We start from the raw sequence: 18,816 nt of genomic DNA, 5'->3' as shown, positions 1-18,816 counted from the left end.
TGGCCCTCAGTTCCAGTCTGGGTGAAGAGTGCACAGAAGGGTGGCACAGTCACTAGGCAGTGATCAAGCAGGTGGAACTCCCAAGCTTACTTCAACCAGAACAGCAGCTCAGCTAGGATTTGTTTACATACTGCAGCTAGCTTCTGTTTATATAAGCCTTCCCTGTTACTCTTTGTATGATAAAAGGGATTGTGGCAATTTCTTATAAAACTAAACAGTAAATACCAGACAAGGTAGCAATTGCACTCTTAGGCAATTTATCAAAGAAAGGAAAATTTCTGTTCACACAAAAATAAATCATACTTCTTTTATTAATAATAGCCCAAAACTGAAAACAATCCAAATCCAAACAAAACAATTTTTAAAAAGCTGATTGGAGCCAAAAAACAAACAGAACATTTCAGGAACCAACCTCTTTCTAAAGGACAACATATGAGAGTTTACTGTTCTTTTATGCCTCATAGATTAACTGAGAAATCATTCTTTAAAATAAACATATGGCAAAATACCTGAGATTAAAGTAAGGCAACTCAACGTGTTCCGTGAAATTCTGTGGGAGACTCATCTAGACTGGATTTTAGGATAGAAGTGCTCTGAATATGAAACCATCTCTTTTCCAACACTCCAATTCTACATATGACTACTTTTCTCCTTAATTTAGGTTTAGATATAATAATACACAGTATTAGTTCAAATGAATGTAAGATATAATAGGGATTGAGAAAAATCATAAAAAGTAAAATGTAGGACCAATTTCCAAATTTTGCTAAATTTATCCCATAATTTCATACTCCTTTTAAAATTCTTGCTAATGATACTAACAGCTAAACTCGCTTTAAAATTTACACCATTTGGGGCGCCTGGGTGGCTCAGTCTTTAAGCGTCTACCTTTGGCTCAGGTCATGCTCCCAGGGTCCTAAGATGGAGCCCCACATCAGGCTCCTCGCTCCTCAGAAAGCCTGCTTCTCCCTCTCCCACTCCTCCTGCTTGTGTTCCCTCTCTTGCTATGTCTTTCTCTTGTCAAATGAATAAAATCTTTAAAAAATTTTAAAAATTAAAAAATTAAATTTACACCATTTCCCTCTCTCTGCCAATACTTTAAGAGTTTAATACACAGCAAAATGTTAACAACCAGATGATACACAGAAGGAAAACCTAGGTCATGGACAATCTCCTGATTAACAACCCTAATACGTAGCAAAACACATTTACTAATGGAATGTAAAAAGAAAACAGAATTATTCAGCAAAAAAGAAAATAATGATACATGCTACAATATAGATGACCTTAAAAACATTATGCTAAGTCAAAGAAGCCAATCACAAAAGACTTCGTATTATATGGTTCCATTTATATGAAACATCCAAAATAGGAAAATCTACAGAGACATAAAATAGATGAGTCATTGCTTAGGGCTGGGGACATGGATGGACTTGAACAGTGATAGCTAAAAGGTTAATTTTTTGTAGGGATAAAAAATTTTTTAAAATCAATTTTTTTTTAAAAACTGATATAGGAATATACAAAAAACTACTGAATTATACATTTTCAATGGATAAATTGTACAGTATGTTAATTATATATACGTATATGCATATATATGCATATACGTATATAAATATATGAGTGTATATATATGTATATACATGTATATGCATATACGTATATAAATAAAATCAACAAAGCTGTTCCCCCCAAAATTGAGAAAAAACTCTCACCACTTTTATTCATCATAGTACTAGAAGTTCTAGCCACAGCAATCAGACAACAAAAAGGAAATAGAAGGCATCCCAATTGGTAAGGAAGAAGTAAAACTGTCACTATTTGCAGATGACATGACAGGACATACAGAAAACCCTAAAGACTCCACCAAAAAAACTAATGGAACTGAAAAATTCAGTGAAGTTGCAAGATACAAAATCAAGATATGAAAATGTGTTGCATTTCTATACACTAGCAACAAAACAGCAGAAAGGAGAGATGCCTGGGTGACTCAGTCCGTTAAGCACCTGCCTTTGGCTCAGGGTCATAGTTCCACATCACATTGGGCTCCTTTCTCAGTGGAGAGCCTGCTTCTCCCTCTGCCTGCTGCAAACCCTGCTTCTGCGTTCTCTGACAAATAAATAAAATCTTTTAAAAAATACAGAAAAGGGGCGCCTGGGTGGCTCAGTGGGTTAAAGCCTCTGCCTTCGGCTCGGGTCATGATCCCAGAGTCCTGGGATGGAGCCCCGAGTCGGGCTCTCTGCTCAGCAGGGAGCCTGCTTCCTCCTCTCTCTCTACCTGCCTCTCTGCCTACTTGTGATCTGTCAAATAAAAAAAAATAAAAATAAAAATAAAAAATAATAAAAAATACAGAAGAGGGGTGCCTGGGTAGTTCAGTGGGTTAAAGCCTCTGCCTTCAGCTCAGGTCATGATCCCAGGGTCCTGGGATCGAGCCCTGCATCAGGCTCTCTGCTCCACAGGGTGCCTGCTTCGTCCTCTCTCTCTCTCTCTGCCTCTCTGCCTACTTGTGATCTCTGTCTGTCAAATAAATAAATAAAATCTTTAAAAAAAAAATACGGAAGAAAGGAAAATTAACAATCCCATGTACAAGTACACCAAAAAGAACAAAGTAACTAGGAATAAATTTAACCAAAGAGATGAAAGACCAGACCTATACTCTCAAAACTATAAGACATTGAAAAAGAAATCAGATGACACAAATTAATGGGAAGATACACCTGCTCACAGACTGGAAGAATACTGTTAAAATGTCCATACTATCCATACTACCCACAGCAATCTACAGATTCAATATGATCCCTATCAAAATACCAACAGTATTTTTTGCAGAACATGAACAAATAATCCTAACATTTGTAGAGAATCACAAAAGAACCCAAATAGCCAAGGCAATCTTGAAAAAGAATAAAGCTGGAAGTATCAAAATCCCAGACATCAAACTATACTACAAAGCTATAGTAATCAAAACAACCCGGTACAGACACAAAAACAGACCTACAGATCAATGGAATAGACCAGCAAGCCCACAAATAAACCTATACTTACACGGTCAATTAATGTACAACAGACAAAAAATATAATAGGAGAGGGGCACCTGAGTGGCTCACTGGGTTAAAGCCTCTGCCTTCAGCTCAGGTCATGATCCCAGGGTCCTGGGATCGAGCCCCGCATCGGGCTCTCTGCTCAGCGGGGAGCCTGCTTCCTCCTCTCTGCCTGCCTCTCTGCCTACTTGTGATCTCTGTCTGTCAAATAAATAAATAAAAATCTTTTAAAAAAATATAATAGGAGAAAGACAGTTTCTTCAAAAACTGGACAACTACATGCAAAAAATGAAACCGGCCACTTTCTTATACCATATACAAAAACAAACTCAAAATGGATTAAAGATGTAAATGTGAGACCTGAAACCATAAAACTAAACATAAGCAATAATCTCTTGAATATCAACCTTGGATGTATTTTTCTGGATCTGTCTCCCCAGGTAAGGGAGACAAAACCAATATAAACAACTGGGACTACCTCAAACCAAAAAGCTTTTGCACAGCAAAGGAAACCATCAACTAAACAAAAAGGCAACAAGGAGTGGGAAAGATACCTGCAAATGATATACTTGACAAGGGGTTAATTTCCAAAATCTATAAAGAACATGGGGCACCAGGCTGGCTCAGTCAGTGGAGCCTGCGACTCCTGATCTTGGGTCATGAGCTCAAGCCTCACATTGGGCATAGACCTTATGTAAAAAAATAAATACAAATTTTAAAAAACAAAATATATAAAGACCTTCTAAACTCAACACCTAAAAACAAACAATCCAATCAGAAAATCGGCAGAGAGGGTGCTTGGGTGGCTCAGTTGGTTAAGCATCTGCCTTCAGCTCAGGTCATGATCCCAGAGGTCCTAGGATCTAATCACTTGAGCCAGATACCTGCTCAGCAGGGATTCCAATTCTCCCTCTGCTCTCCTGGTCTCCGCCACCCCTACCTGGACCCGCCACACCCCCCCCTTCGTGCACTCGTGTACACGCATTCTCTCTCTCCCTGTCAAATAAAATACATATATATATTTTTTAATATAAATAAAAAAATAAAAACTAGTAATAGTAGGATTCTATACATACTGTGACCACATCTTTGTTTTTTTTTTTTAACTTTGCCCATTTATATGGAAAAATCATTCCACATCGGTACATACAAACTTCCCTTGTGAGTGCCTCGCTGGCTCAGCCAGTAGGACGTGCAATTCTTGATCTTAGGGTCCTGAGGGGGAGCTCCATGTTGAGGGTAGAGAAAAAACTTTCCTCATCTGTTTCATGGCTACAGAGCATTCAATCACATGAGTGTATTACTTTTTTAAGTCAATCCACTCCTGAGGAACATTTAAGTTACTTTAAAATTTTTGCCATTATAGGGGGCCTGGGTGGCTCAAGAATCTGACTCAAGATTTCATTTCAGGTCATGATTCCATGGATCCTGGGATGGAGCCCCACATCAGGCTCCCTACTCAGCGGGAAGCCTGCTTCTCCCTCTCCCACTTCCCTACTTGTGTTCCCTTTCTTGCTGTGTCTCTGTCAAGTAAATAAATAAAATCTTTAAAAAAAAAATTAAAGAAGAATAATTTTTTAAAAAAGATTTAAAGATTTATTTATTTTTTTGAGAGACAGAGAAAGAGCGCATGCACAGGAACCCATGGGAAGGGAATCAGAGGGAGAAGGAGAGAGAGTTTCAAGCAGACTCCACTGTGGGTGCAGAGTCCAATGAAAGGCTTGATCTCAGCAACCTGAGATCACCACTCCAGCCAAAACCACAAGTCAGACACTTAACTGAGCTGCCCAGGCACCCCTGCAGAGTTAAGTTTTAGCTGACAAATTTTAATTTTTGTTCTGATAACCTAACAACAGCAATTTTCAATGATTTCTAAAGCCTAGTGAATGATTTTAATAGTACCTAAACACAAGACCTACAATAAATCAGTAGCTCAAGAATACACAATGTCAGGTAGCTCTTTCTGCCCACAGTTCCTATCCCCAAACTTTAACAAAAACACATTTTTGGAACGCCTGGGTGGCTCAGTCAGTTAAGTGTCTGCCTTCACCTCAGGTCATAATCCTAGGGTTGAGTCTCACATCAGATTCCCTGCTCCGTGGGGAGCCTGCTTTTCCCTCTCCCTCTGCTGCTCCCCCTGATTGTGTTCCCTCTCTCTGTCAAATAAATAAAATCTTTTTTAACAAAACCACATTTGGGGGCGCCTGGTGGCTCAGTGGGTTAAAGCCTCTGCCTTCAGTTCAGGTCATAATATCAGGGTCCTGGGATGGAGCCCTGCGTCAGGCTCTCTGCTCAGCGGGGAACCTACTTCCCCCTCTCTCTCTGCCTGCCTCTCTGCCTATTTGTGATCTCTGTCAAGTAAATAAATAAAATCTTAAAAAAAAAAAAAAAGCACATTTTGTACCCCAAAACCCCCCACAGTTTTAAAGGACCATATTTCAACTATTCAATAGAAATTACTGTGTAGCTACATGTAAGTAACTTGTCAGAGGTAGTAGTGGGTGGCCTGGCTACAAAACCTGAGCATCTCTTATTTGGAATTGCAGTTTTTCAGTTTAATTCCTATGAAAATTGTCAATAAGCTAAATTAATAAATAAACATTAAGGAAAACTTCAAATTGCATTAAACTTATAATTCTGAATACTTATAATCTGAAATACTATTAAATCATGAAAGCTCAATCATTTAAACTAGTAGAGCATAAATATCTCAAAATGGAATTTGACCTCTTGCTGACAGTCATCTCCAATTTCTTCCAGTGGCTCAGCAGGTAAGGAATTCATGGAATTCAGGTCTTCAGGGTCTAGTAAGCACTGTGGTTAAACCACCCAGTCAACACCAAATTATGTAGGGCAATGCCTTTTCATTATCTAGCTCCTTTGACCCTCCTATCCTTTCCTTACTTCACAATGGCCAATACTTCTAAATGGTAGGAGGAGATAGATATGAAATCAGTAAATATTATAAATTAATTATTAGAAATGCAAGGAAAAACTATGGTCAGGAATGTGGTTAAACAGCAGTTTAAATAAAGCTTCTGGATTACGCATGGATTTCTTTTAATCCACATAATCCTCCTCCTGAAGGCATGGATAATCAGGATTTCCCTTGAAGTTTGCCTGGTGGTCTCCCAAGTGACTAGAGCACCCGGGAAGGACAACCTACAGAGTCAGAGATGAGCCCATCAGTTCTTCCTGAGCTTACACTAGAGGACTATGAGCTGCACATCTGGCTCTAGCAATACCACAACACAGGAGACCATCCAGATTAACACTCTTTATTTCACCAGTAAATACACCCAGTTAAAGGGTCAACCAGTAATAATCTCAAGTGAGCCACTTTAAATACGCAGGAAATAAGGAGGTTGTTGGTAGAGAGGTGGGGGAGAAATATATCCTGGATCCAGGACTCAGAGCAAGGATTTATGAATTTTGTATGCAAATGATGGAGATTTTAGATTATTAACTGCTTTAGGCTGGAACTAATATAATAAGATGATTGAAAGCTGTATTAGCAATATACTTCGGGTATACAGATAGCATATCCTCCTCTCAATCCCTACGAAAACTGAATAGCTAAAACAATTTTAAGTGCTGGGAAAAAAACAGGTTAGCAGAAAGTGACAATGATAGAAACAGGGAGAAAAACTGAGACTTCATAACATAAGCCTTGACAAAATTAATCTCTAGCTAACCCTGCAACAGCAGTAAATAGGAAGTCTAGATTTACCAAAGAGAGATGAGTGGATATGTGATGCCACCCATTATGATTTTATCACAGACTTAGTCCCCAAATTCTTTGTTAGATGGTCCCTATTGTAACTTGACATTATAGGATTAGTCTCCCTTCACAGGTTCCAGAAGTTATACAATAATTTTTTTAAATTCAAAGCCTTTATAAACATCCTGTATCTACAAAGATAATTACTTTATTGCATGTTGAAGACTGGAGTTATTTCACTTATATTTCCAGAAGAACACCAACAATTAGGGTGATCATGGGGCTGCCTGGGTGGCTCAGTGGGTTAAAGCCTCTGCCTTCAGCTCAGGTCATGATCTCAGGGTCCTGGGATTGAGCCCCGCATGGGGCTCTCTGCTCAGCGGGGAGTCGGCTTCCCCCTCTCTCTCTGCCTGCCTCTCTGCCTACTTGTGATCTCTGTCTGTCAAATAAATAAATAAAATATTTTAAAAAAAGAAAAAAAATTAGGGTGATCAATCATCCACTGATTCCAGTTCTAACATATCCTAGCCATGAAAAATTTTCTCTTTAAAAAACAAATACCCGGGGTGCCTGGGTGGCTCAGATGGTTAAGCGTCTGCCTTCGGCTCAGATCGTGATCCTGGAGTCCTGGGATTGAGCCCCGCATCGGGCTCCCTGCTCAGCGGGAAGCCTGCTTCTCCCTCTCCCTCTCCTGATGCTTGTGTTCCCTCTCTTGCTGTGTCTCTCTCTCTGTCATATAAATAAATAAAATCTTTTTTAATAAATAAATAAATAAATAAATAACAAATAACCCCTGGGACGCCTGAGCAGCTCTGTCAGTAAAGTGTCTGCCTTTGGCTCAGGTCATGATTCCAGCGTCCTGGGATCCTCTAACAGCTGGGCTCCTTGCTCAGTAGGGAGCCTGCTTTTCCCTCCGCCTGCAGCTCTCCCTGCTTGTGTTCTCTCTGACAAATGAATACATAAAATCTTTTTAAAAAAAAAAAAAATAAATAAATAAATAACAAATAACCCCAAGTGTTAAGAATGGGGAAGAAGGGGACTACAAAGGGGTAACACAAGGGAATTATCTGGGGTGTCGGAATTGTTTTGTATACTGTTAGTGGTGGCTGCAACTACAAAAATCTATGTGTGTGTTAAAACTCAGGACTATACATGAAAGAAATTGAGTTCTTACAAACCAAGAAACAAACTTTTAACTATACAGACCATACTGATGGTTATCAGAGGAGAGGGGGTGGGGGATGGGTGAAATAAGTAAAGGGGATTAAAGAGTAAACTAATTAAAAAAAAAGTAAACTTATCATGATGAGCACTGAGTAATGTATAAAACTGTTGAATACTTTATACTGTATACCCAAAACTAATATAACACTGTACATTAACTGTACTGGACCTTTTTAAAAACTAATTTAAAATTTTTGAGTTTTACTGTGTATAAAATTTTTTAAATTCAACATCACCCCTTTCAGAAATGTCTTTTTAGGGGCGCCTGGGTGGCTCAGTGGGTTAAAACTCCTGCCTCCGGCTCAGATCATGATCTCGGGGTCCTGGAATTGAGCCCCGCATCGGGCACTCTGCTCAGCAGGGAGCCTGCTTCCCCCTCTCTCTCTGCCTGTCTCTCTGCCTACTTGTGATCTCTCTCTGTGTCAAATAAATAAGTAAAATCTTTAAAAAAAAAAAAGAAAGAAAAAGTAATGTCTTTTTATCAAAATCTCTTTAGTCATCTAAAAAAAAATAAGTCTATTGAAAAAGAAAGGTCTAAATTAGATACACAATCTGCATTATCATAGCAACCGGAGCAAACACACTATACACACCCAACTACACATCTAATCCCTTTCATTTTCCCTCTCTCAAACAGAAGCTTGTGACTCAGAACTATTTAACCTGGAGATAATAACATAAAAGCTACCATGGAATACACAGTAGAACAACAACTTAAAAAGGAAATAAACCAGTCTGGAGCCAGTCTAAAGGGAAAGCTAGACCCAATGGCTAGAAAATCCAGGAAGACAAACCTTGACTAGGAGTAAGGAGAAAGGCCTCTCACAAAGCATTCCAGCAGACATTAGATTACTGAAGGCTCATAGAAACTCCTTAGAAAAACAACCCATACCAATCATGGAACAGAGAGAGAGCAGAGGGAAAAAAATCCAAGTGACAAAGTTTGGGAAGGGAAGTGAGAAGAGAAGCGGTAAGGGACGTTGTCCCACACAAGCCTAAAAATCAATGACATTCTCTATCTTCCTTTTCTTCTGCTCTTCTACTAAATGTTCAGTCAGCATCATTAGTCCAGTCTAGGATTTTCTCCTCCAATATATTTTTTCCTAGTATTTCTACTTTGACAATGGAATTACACACTTTTAATTTTTCCATACCCTTCTCTTCATACTTCCAAGTTTTTAGGGCTACAAACAGGTCTCAAGTGGGGGTAAAAATCCTAAGTTTACCTCCCTCCTTCTACAAAATGATGAAGTTCTCAAATGAGCAGTTAAAACAAATCAAATGAGGGGCACCTGGCTCAGTTGGTGGAGCATGCAACTCTTGATCTCAATATTATTGACTTGAACTCAGTACTGTTGACAAATAAGTAAGAAACTAAGCAAGATAATTAGCAGATAATGCACATATATAGAGTGTGGATTTACTTCTTAGTGGAGATCCCCCACATAAGTGTAGAAATTACTTAAAAATCAAATCTTAAAAAAAAAAAAAAAGGAGGGATGTCTGGATGGCTCAGTCAGTTAAGCATCCAACTCTTGATTTTGGCTTAGGTCATAGTCTCAGGTCATGGGATCAAGCTCTGCATGGGGCTCCACACAAAGCAGGGAGTCTGCTTGAGATTCTCCCTCTCCTTCTTCTTTTGTCCCTCTCCCGCTCATGCTCTCTCCCTCTCAAATAAATAAATCTTAAAAAAAAAAAAAGAAGAAGAAGAAAAAGAAAAGAAAAGAAACCAAATGATAGGGACTTATCCCCCAGAAGCGGTAATTCCAAATCAAATGGTTCAGAGGCTGGACACAGGAGCAGGGTCTCAGATTTTTTAAAAATAGTGTAATTGAAATAAAAATACCTGTTCTCTATAAAAATTCCAATTGCTACCCTAACGGATTTGGTATGTAATACTGGATGAAACTACCACACTCTAGAGCCAATCCCCCCAGTAAAGAACAAAATTCAATGTCTCAAAAGAACCAAAAAAGCCTCTTAAGCTTATTAGGTTCCTTATTTACAAAAATACTAATGAACCAGGACACAATGAATAAAATTCACATTTGCTATCAATGGCTTAATGTCTAAATGCTCAGTCTTTTCAGGAGGTACAACACCTTAACCAAGACTGAGGGAATAATACTTAAACAGAATAACTATACGCACTCTGATTACTCCTTCATTTGCACAAATCTGGGACCAAAAAGGGTAGTTTGTTCAGTACATACTGCACCTGCAATCAAAAGATTGTGACTTATTTCATTCACACATTCGTTCATTCAACATAAGTTAAATGTTTCAGACATTGTTCTGAAAACCAAGTATACCGTGGTGGGGGATGGGCAGTTGGGTGACTCAGTCAGCCCATTAAGGGACTGAACTTTTGATCTCAGCTCAGGTCTTGATATCAGGCTCCTGTGTTCTAGCACTGCTGGGCATGGAGCCTACGTTAAAAAATAAATAAATAGGGGCGCCTGGGTGGCTCATTGGGTTAGGGCCTCTGCCTTCGGCTCAGGTCATGATCTCTGGGTCCTGGGATCGAGCCCCACGTCGGCCTCTCTGCTCAGCAGGGAGCCTGCTTCCTCCTCTCTCTCTGCCTGCCTCTCTGCCTGCTTGTGATCTCTGTCTGCAAATGAATAGATGGAATCTTTTAAAAAATTAATTAATTAAAATTTTTTAAAAAATAACCATAGGGAACACAAACAAGAATCTCCCCCTCAGAATTTAGAGTATGCTGGAGGAAAAAAGACCATAAGAAAATAAGCAAATAAGAAATAAGAAAATAAGCAAAATAATTAGCAGATAATGCAGGTATAAAGAGTGTGGATTTACTTTTTAGTGTAATGAAAAGCCACTGAGGCAGGAAAATGAGTAAAGATCACTCTGGCAGCTGTTTGAAATAGTAAAGCAAGACCAGAGGCAAGGAGACCAGTTAGGAAGCCACTGCCCAAGAAGAACGGGGGTGGTAGCAATACAAACAAAATGAAGTAAATATACTTGACATGTATTTTGGGGGCTCCTGGGTAGTTCAGTCAGTTCAGGGTCCGACACTTGATTTCAACTAAGGTCAGGGTCCCCACATTGGGCTCCTGCTGAGCTTGGAGCCTGTTTAGGATTCTCTCTCTCCCTCTCTCTCTGCCCTCCCCAGGTCTGCACACTTGAATGTTCTCTATCAATCTCTCAAAAAAAAAAAAAAAAAAAAAGAAAGAAAGAAAGAAAGAAAAAGGTATTTGGAGCTAAAATTGACAGGGTTTGCTGAAGGACTGATTGTGTGGGGAATGGGGGAACAGTGAAGTAAGGGGACAAGTTAAGGATGACCACCATATTTTTCATGTAAGGAGGGTGGAGAACGGGGGCAGAAGGGTGCTCTTATGAAATGGAGACTTCTGAGGAAGGAATGGGTTGAGGAACAGAAATCAAGAGCTCCACTCTGAACATGTTCAGTTTAAGATGCCTATAGACAAATGGAGTGAAGATACCACACAGGCAGTAGAGGAAATCTGAAGTTCAAGACTGAAGATGAAAATGTGAGAGTCAACAGCACATTGACAGTGGACATAAGAGCACCCAGAAAGAGTGCAAGTAGAAAAAAAGTAGAGGAGAAGCACCTGGGTGGCTCAGTGGGTTAAAGCCTCTGCCTTCAGCTCGCGTCCTAATCCCAGGGTCCTGGGATCGAGCCTCTCGCATCGGGCTCTCTGCTCAGCAGGGAGCCTGCTTCCTCCTCTCTCTCTCTTTCTCTCTCTCTGCCTGCCTCTCTGCCTACTTATGATCTCTGTCTGTCAAATAAATAAATAAAATCTTTTAAAAAAATAAAAAATAAAAAAATAAAGAGACAGAGTGAGAGTGATCACAGAGGAAGAGGGAGAAGCAGACTCGTCACTGAGTAGAGAGCTTGATGCAAGGGTTGATCCCGAGACCCTGAGATCAGGACCAAAGGCAGATGCTTAACGGGCTGAGCCACCAAGGCACCCCTAGAGCATACAACTCTTGATCTCAGGGTCATGAGTTCACGCCCCATGTTGGGCACAGAGATTACTTAAAAAATGTTTTTAAAAAATAGAGGTAATCGGGGGCGAATGGGTGGCTCGGTGGGTTAAAGCCTCTGCCTTCAGCTCAGGTCCTGATCTCAGGGTCCTGGGATCAAGCCCCGCATCGATGAGCTCTCCGCTCAGCGACAAGCCTGCCTCCTCCTCTCTCCCTCTCTACCTGCCTCTCTGCCTACTTGCGATCTCTGTCTGTCAAATAAATAAATAAAATCTTAAAAAAAAAAAAAAAAGTAGAGGTAATGGTAATGGCTTGGAAGCACTAAGGCATTAGGAGGTTTTTCAGTCAAATACTCTACCCCTGAACTATATACCCCCAGGCATTAGGATGTTTTGAATTCAGGAAGAGAAAGAAAAAAATCAACAAAAGAAAGAGTGAAGGGAAGGAAAACCATAAACGTGTAGTAATCTGAAAGGTTCTTCTATATAATGTGATTCTCTAGTCCACCACCACCCCCAAACCTTGTGACACACACCCACTCACACTCTATAAATAAAAAGACTGAGGCCCCAAAAGACTGAGTGACATCCTCAAAGCCCCAGCTAATACGAACCCAGGTCCAGGCCTAGAATGAAGTAAGATGTGACTTCTGACCCCCCTGGCCTTTTCACAGCAGCTAGCAATGCTTCTACTGTCAGGTCACCAGTCTGAATGAAGTAGGACAACAGGAAAGACCAAAATTTAGGAAGAACATAACTTACAAGGCTTAATTTTAATTTTTTCTATGTATTTTGTTCACATTCAAAAACCAGTTGGATCGGGGCACCTGGGTGCCTCAGTGGGTTAAAGCCTCTGCCTTCAGCTCAGGTCATGATCCCAGGGTCCTGGGATGGAGCCCCACATCGGGCTCTCTGCTCGGCGGGGGGCCTGCTCCCTCCTCTCTCTGCCTGCCTCTCTGCCTACTTGTGATCTCTGTCTGTCAAATAAATAAAATCTTAAAAAAAAAAAAAACAATTGGATCAAAAGCCTTTGTGGATGGGTCTCTAAAGAAAGCTAGGAAACATAGGCGAGAGGTACAAAATGGCTATAAATTAATGGGTGCCTGGGTGGCTCAGAGGGTTAAAGCCTCTGCCTTCAGCTCGGCTCATGATCTCAGGGTCCTATGATCCAGCCCCACAACGGGCTCTCTGCTCAGCAGGGAGCCTGCTTCCCCCTCTCTCTATGCCTGCTGCTTTGCCTACTTATGATCTCTCTCCGTCTAAATAAATAAATAAATAAATAAATATTTTAAAAGCCAATTTAATTTTCTATAGTTCTAAAACACACCCTGAAGGTGGAAGACTCTCATCAGAGAATGAATCAGGGTGTGTAAAGCAAGAGGTTTTTTTCAGTCATTTTTGCTTTAGTAAATACAATTTCAGTTTGGTTTTTGTTTTTGTTTTTTAAGTTGTTATTTATTTGAGAGAGAGATGAGGAAGAACAGAAGGAGAGGGATCAGCAAACTGTGTGTGAGCGCAGAGGGGGGCTTGATACCAGGACCCTGAAATCATGATCTGAGAGGAACTCAAGAGTGGGATGCTCAATCAACTGAGCCACTCAAGCACCTCTGCAATTTTGGTTATTAAAGTTTAAGATTTTTACTTGTTTTCACACTTACCTTCTGAAACTAAGATCTTTATCCTGACCACTCTCTCTTAAGCTACATTATCGTGACTTAAACAGTTCTGCTTTTACCATAAAAATCTTAGAGCATTGCATAAAAATCCCCAAATGATTAATGAACTGCTGAGAATTCTGACTCCTTAAAGGTGATTTTATTAGGAATCATATTTCCAAACATTCATTCAGGGCTTCAAAATAAGTACTCATCTAACTTAATTATGATGACTTCACCAGACACTAACACTGCCCACAATGATGTTTACAAAAGCACTTGTCACTCCCTTCGGATGTAGCAATGCAGAAAAAGGAGTCTGTTTCCAGACTCCTCGTGTGTTTATACTATGTAACAAGCGACAGTTAAGTGTCACTTAAGATTATTTAAACAGCAAAGCACTTCCAGTTTGTGTGTCCCACCATCTTCCATCCTAAGCGAATCTAAAATCCGTTCGGTCTTATTTACTACAATTTCCACTCAGCGCCTGAGACAGGTATCCCAAGCCAGCCTTAGCGAGAGAGACTACATGATTCTAGGGTGGGCAATATTTTGGACCCTGTAAGAGAACAGGATCCAGTATGAAGAAACTCCAGTGGAGGTTACTGCAACAACAGAACAGTTCGGAAATAAATGTGCCCCAAACGTACACCCGCAGCCAGGAATCAGCAACAGCTAGCCAGAAAAGATGCTGCACCAGGGCTGCTCCTAAGAGCCTACCTCGTACCGAGCGCGGGCTGATCGGTCCTGCGCATCATCCTGTCCTAGCCTCAAAACAACCCTGTGAAGTACGTATTCTTATTCCCATTAACGAATCAGGAGACTTGGGCCCAAGGGCCCAAGGCCCCAAGGCTGGTCGGTGGAAGCGCTGGGATTTGAAAACGCGCCCGTACCCCAACAGCCCAGGATCCCCGCCCCTAAAACGCGCTTCTACGTAAAAAGGCACCTGAGGGTCTGAGAGCCCCGAGGGTGTCCGCATAGGCTGAGGAGAAACGAGAGCGAGGGCGCCGCCCCTCCACAGAGGGCCCCTCAGGAACGCCACCAGAAGCACCAGCGGCCCGGGGCGCTCGGTCGGGTCTCGGCCGCCCAGAGGCCGGGAAGCGCCTCTCACCTCAGAAAGCCCCGCGAGGGCCGCAGTCGAGCGAGGCGCCCCCGCAGGCCGGCGGACGGGTGTCCTCCGCGCCGGCAGGAAGCGCGCAGCGGGGACACAATTCGGTGGCGCCCGAGGCTGAGGCAGGCAAGAGCGCGCCACCCGCCCGCGCGGGGGCACCTCAGCCGCCGCCGCGACCGCGCCGCCACTCAGCTGCGCCGCATCCGGGTGCCGCGCCACCGCTCTCACCTGCCCGGTGCTCCGCCGCCGCCGACTCCTGGCTCCGGGGACGCGGTCAGCAGCCCAGGCCACCGCGACCATGCAGCTGCGGCGCCCCCATCCCCGCCTCTCTCGGTCGCCTCCCGCCTGCCCTGCGCGGCGCTACACCGGCCCGCCACCCACAGCCATGGCCCGCTCCACCACAGTCACCGCCGCCGCACCGACCGACGGAGCACGCGCGCGCCGCCGCCGTGTCCGGGCGCGCGCGCACCTCCCAGGCCGGCCTCCCGGCAGCCCTCGCCCCGCCCCCTGCGCCACTCGGACCAATCACCGGCCCTGCAGCGGACGCCGCGGGACCCGCGGGACTGGCACGGCAGGGGAGGACGCTGCATCGTCGCCTCGTCCTCTCCGGCCGCATTTAGGGCCCGGCAGGTCCGGCTCCTCTTGGGCTCCGCGAGGACTCGAGGATCGGGAATCTCCAACAGGCAGCCTTCAGCGGACAACCGCCACCTGCCCCGGCTTTCGTAGCTCCCTCCCGAGACACCCCTCGGTTCCTAGGTTTTCTTGATGGCCTTCTGTTCTGGAACTATAGACAGATTCTTTGGGCACAGCCCTTCGCTTTTCCCACGTCTCTGAATTCTGGAGATGGAGTGCTGCCTCATAGCTGGTCCTTCAATTCCAAAAATGTTAATGGTAATAAAAGCAAAAGTCCAGCCTTCCAAGCCCAAGATTAGTTTTCTGTGTGTTCACTTTTGCGGTAGTAATAACTAACATTTGTATGCGATGCCTTAACAGTTTATTCAACCCTTTTTGCATAACTTATCTCCTGTTATCTTTTGACCTCGACCGGGAAATTTTATGGCCCTCTTCCTTAGTGGCACGCTTGAATTGCACTTGCTGAAATCTTAACTTACTGTAAAGCTGTTATATTGTAGAGTCATTGTAACTTACTGCTACTATAATAGCTCAGGCAAATAAAAGCTAAGTAATCGGAAAAAAAAAAAAAAAAACCTGGAGGAAATTCTTTAAAGAATAGTAATGTAACTTTTCCCTGAGGGGGAAATTTTAAGCAAGACAGGAAACCCAGAATCATTAATGAAAAAATAAAAACATTTGTCTACACAAATATTTTGAAAGTTTTGCGTGACATCACAATGACAAGTTTTTTTTTAAAAATAGAAGGGCGCCTGCGTGGCTCAGTCGCTAAGCATCGCCTTCAGCTCAGGTCATAATCCCAGAGTCCTGGGATGTAGCCCTACGCTGGGCCCTCTACTCAGCGGGAAGCCTTTTCTCCCTTCCCCGATCCCCCTGCTTATGTTCCCTCCCTCGCTGTCTCTCTCTCTCAAAGGAATAAATAAAATCTTTAATAAATAAATAAATAAATAAGGGCGCCTGGGTGGTTCAGTGGGTTAAGGCCTCTGCCTTCGTATCAGGTCCTGATCCCAAGGTCCTGGGATCCAGCCCCACAACGGGCTCTCTGCTCAGCAGGGAGCCTGCTTCCTCCCCCCTCTCTGCCTGCCTCTGCCTACTTGTGATCTTTGTCTGTCAAATAAATAAATAAAATCTTAAAAAATAAAAAATAATTTTAAAAATAAAAAAAATAGAATAGAACATTTGGCAAGCACATTGTATCTCTACCCTAAAAGGGTTTCTATAAATGGCTTTTTTTTTTTTTTTTAAGTAAGCTCTACTGCCCAAGGTGGGGCTTGAATTCACAACCGGGAGATTGAGTCACGTGCTTTACCCACTGAGCCAGCCAGGTGCCCCTGTAAATGGATTTTTTTTTAAATGGGGTTTTTTGTTTTTTTTTTAAGCCTGATGGATCAGTGTTATAAAAATATGGGCAAGGTATGCAAGCAGGCAATTAATGGAAGAGAAAATCCAAGTGATCCATTAAAAAGATGCTTATTTCACTAATAGTTATGGAAAAATAAAACAATAATCCATTTTTTCACTCATTCAATTGGCAAACATTAAAAAGAGCAATGCATGGGGAAAGGAGTCCTGGTACTTCTCTGGTAGGAGTATAAATAGCCACAAACTTTCTAGGAGTAATCTGGGAATGTCAATTAACATTTAAAATACATATACCTTCCCAGTGACCAAAAATTATATTAACTCTGCCCTATGGAAAAGTTAAAGAAAATATCAGTTGTAAGGATATACACAAGTTTGTTGTAGTGGGTTGAATGTTGGCCCTCCTACAGATATGTCCACCCAAAACCTGTGAATATAGCCTTATTTGGAAAACAGATCTTTACACATATAATTAAGTTATGGATCTTGAAATGAGAGTATCTTAGACTTAGGATGAGCCCTAAATTCAGAGACAGGTGTCCTTGTAAGAGAAAGGCAGAGGGAGATTTGAGATATAGGGACACGGAGACAAAGGTGATGTGAAGAATGAGGCAGAGAAGGGAGTGATGCATCTAAACCAAAGAATGCCAAGGATTGCTGGCAGCTACTAGAAACTAGAAGAGAGGCATAGAACAGAGCCACCTTCAGAACATTTAGAAGCTAACAACCCTGACAACTCCTTGATTTCAGCTTTCTAGACTTAGCAACTCTGAGAGAATAGATTCCTATTGTTTTAAGCCACCCAGTTTGTGGTAATGTGTTAAAGTAGCTACAGGAAACTAAGACAGATATTTATATTGTTTGTGGTACATAAAAAACAAAAAGAAACTGGAAACCACCTGATTGTCCATAGGTAATGGAATCCATAAATCTGTTGTACTACCTCTGTACTATGGAATATTATGCGATGATGAAGATGAGTTAGATTTATTTATATTAATCCAGAGGTATGTTCAGATATATTGCTACAGTAGAAAATGCAAATTGCAGAGTGATAAAAAGTATTATGACCTTTGTAGTATATTGCTAACCATTTATATTTATGTTTACATGAGCATAAAGAAAGTGGTGGAAGGATTTATAGTAGGCTGATTATTTTGGATACCTGAGAGGGCTGAAAAGAGGAAGACTTGGATGGGAAGGAGTTATCCTTTTTTTTTTTTTTTTAAGATTTTATTTATTCCTTTGTCAGAGAGAGATATTGTGCAAGCAAGGGGAGCAGCAGGCAGAGGAAGAAACAGGCTTCCTGCTGAACAGGAGCCCACTGGGGTCTGGATCCCAGGACCTGGGGATGATGACCTGAGCTGAAGGCAAGACAACTCAACAACTGAGCCACCCAGGTGCCCCCCCCAATCTTTTTAAAAAATACATAGATCTTTGAATTAACTTACTTCTTATAACCAGTATATGTATTAACTTATTCTTTTAATCAAATAAATACAGTTTTGTCTTATTTTTTTAAAGATTTATTTAGTGGGGCACCTGTGTTGCTCAGTTGGTTAAGCATCTGACTTCAGCTCACGTCATGATCTCAGAGTCCTGGGATTGAGTGCCAGTTGGACTACCTGCTCAGCAGGGAGTCTGCTTGTCCCTCTCCCTCGGCCTCTGACCCTCCCCCTGCCCGAGTTCTCTTTGTCTCTCTATCAAACAAATAAATAAAATCTTTTTAAAAAGATTTATTTATCTATTACATATATAGAGAGAGAGAAAGAGAGAGAATGCAATTGGGGGGAGCAGGGAGAGAGAGGATCTCTAGCAAATTCCCCATGAGCACAAAGCCTGATGCGGGTTTGATCTCACAACATAGATATTGTGACCTAAACCGAAATCAATAGTCAGATGCTTAACTGGCTGAACCACATAAACACCCCACCTTTTTTTTTTTAAGATTTTATTAATTCATTTGACAGAGAGAGAGAGACAGTGAAAGCAAGAGCACAAACAGGGAGAATGGGAGAAGGAGAAGCAGGCTTCCCCTTAAGCAGGAAGCCAGATTCGGGGCTTGATCCCACGACGCTGAGATCATGACCTGAGCCAA

The 18,816-nt window shown here is 41.9% G+C and overlaps 1 protein-coding gene across 1 annotated transcript in view; it reads right to left on the bottom strand.

Annotated features, from left to right (window-relative positions):
- The window catches only part of PIK3CB (phosphatidylinositol-4,5-bisphosphate 3-kinase catalytic subunit beta), a 194,947-nt gene extending 179,804 nt beyond the window's left edge, over positions 1 to 15,143 (bottom strand). The window contains exon 1 of the mRNA XM_080798202.1: positions 14,952 to 15,143. The gene's annotated coding sequence lies outside the window, so the exon portion shown is untranslated. The remainder of the gene's footprint in view (positions 1 to 14,951) is intronic.
- Positions 15,144 to 18,816: the final 3,673 nt, after the last annotated feature.

This window comes from Martes martes (genome assembly GCF_963455335.1).
Source record: "Martes martes genome assembly, chromosome: 1".
Taxonomy (NCBI): domain Eukaryota; kingdom Metazoa; phylum Chordata; class Mammalia; order Carnivora; family Mustelidae; genus Martes; species Martes martes.
This window is presented reverse-complemented; position numbering and strand designations above follow the sequence as displayed.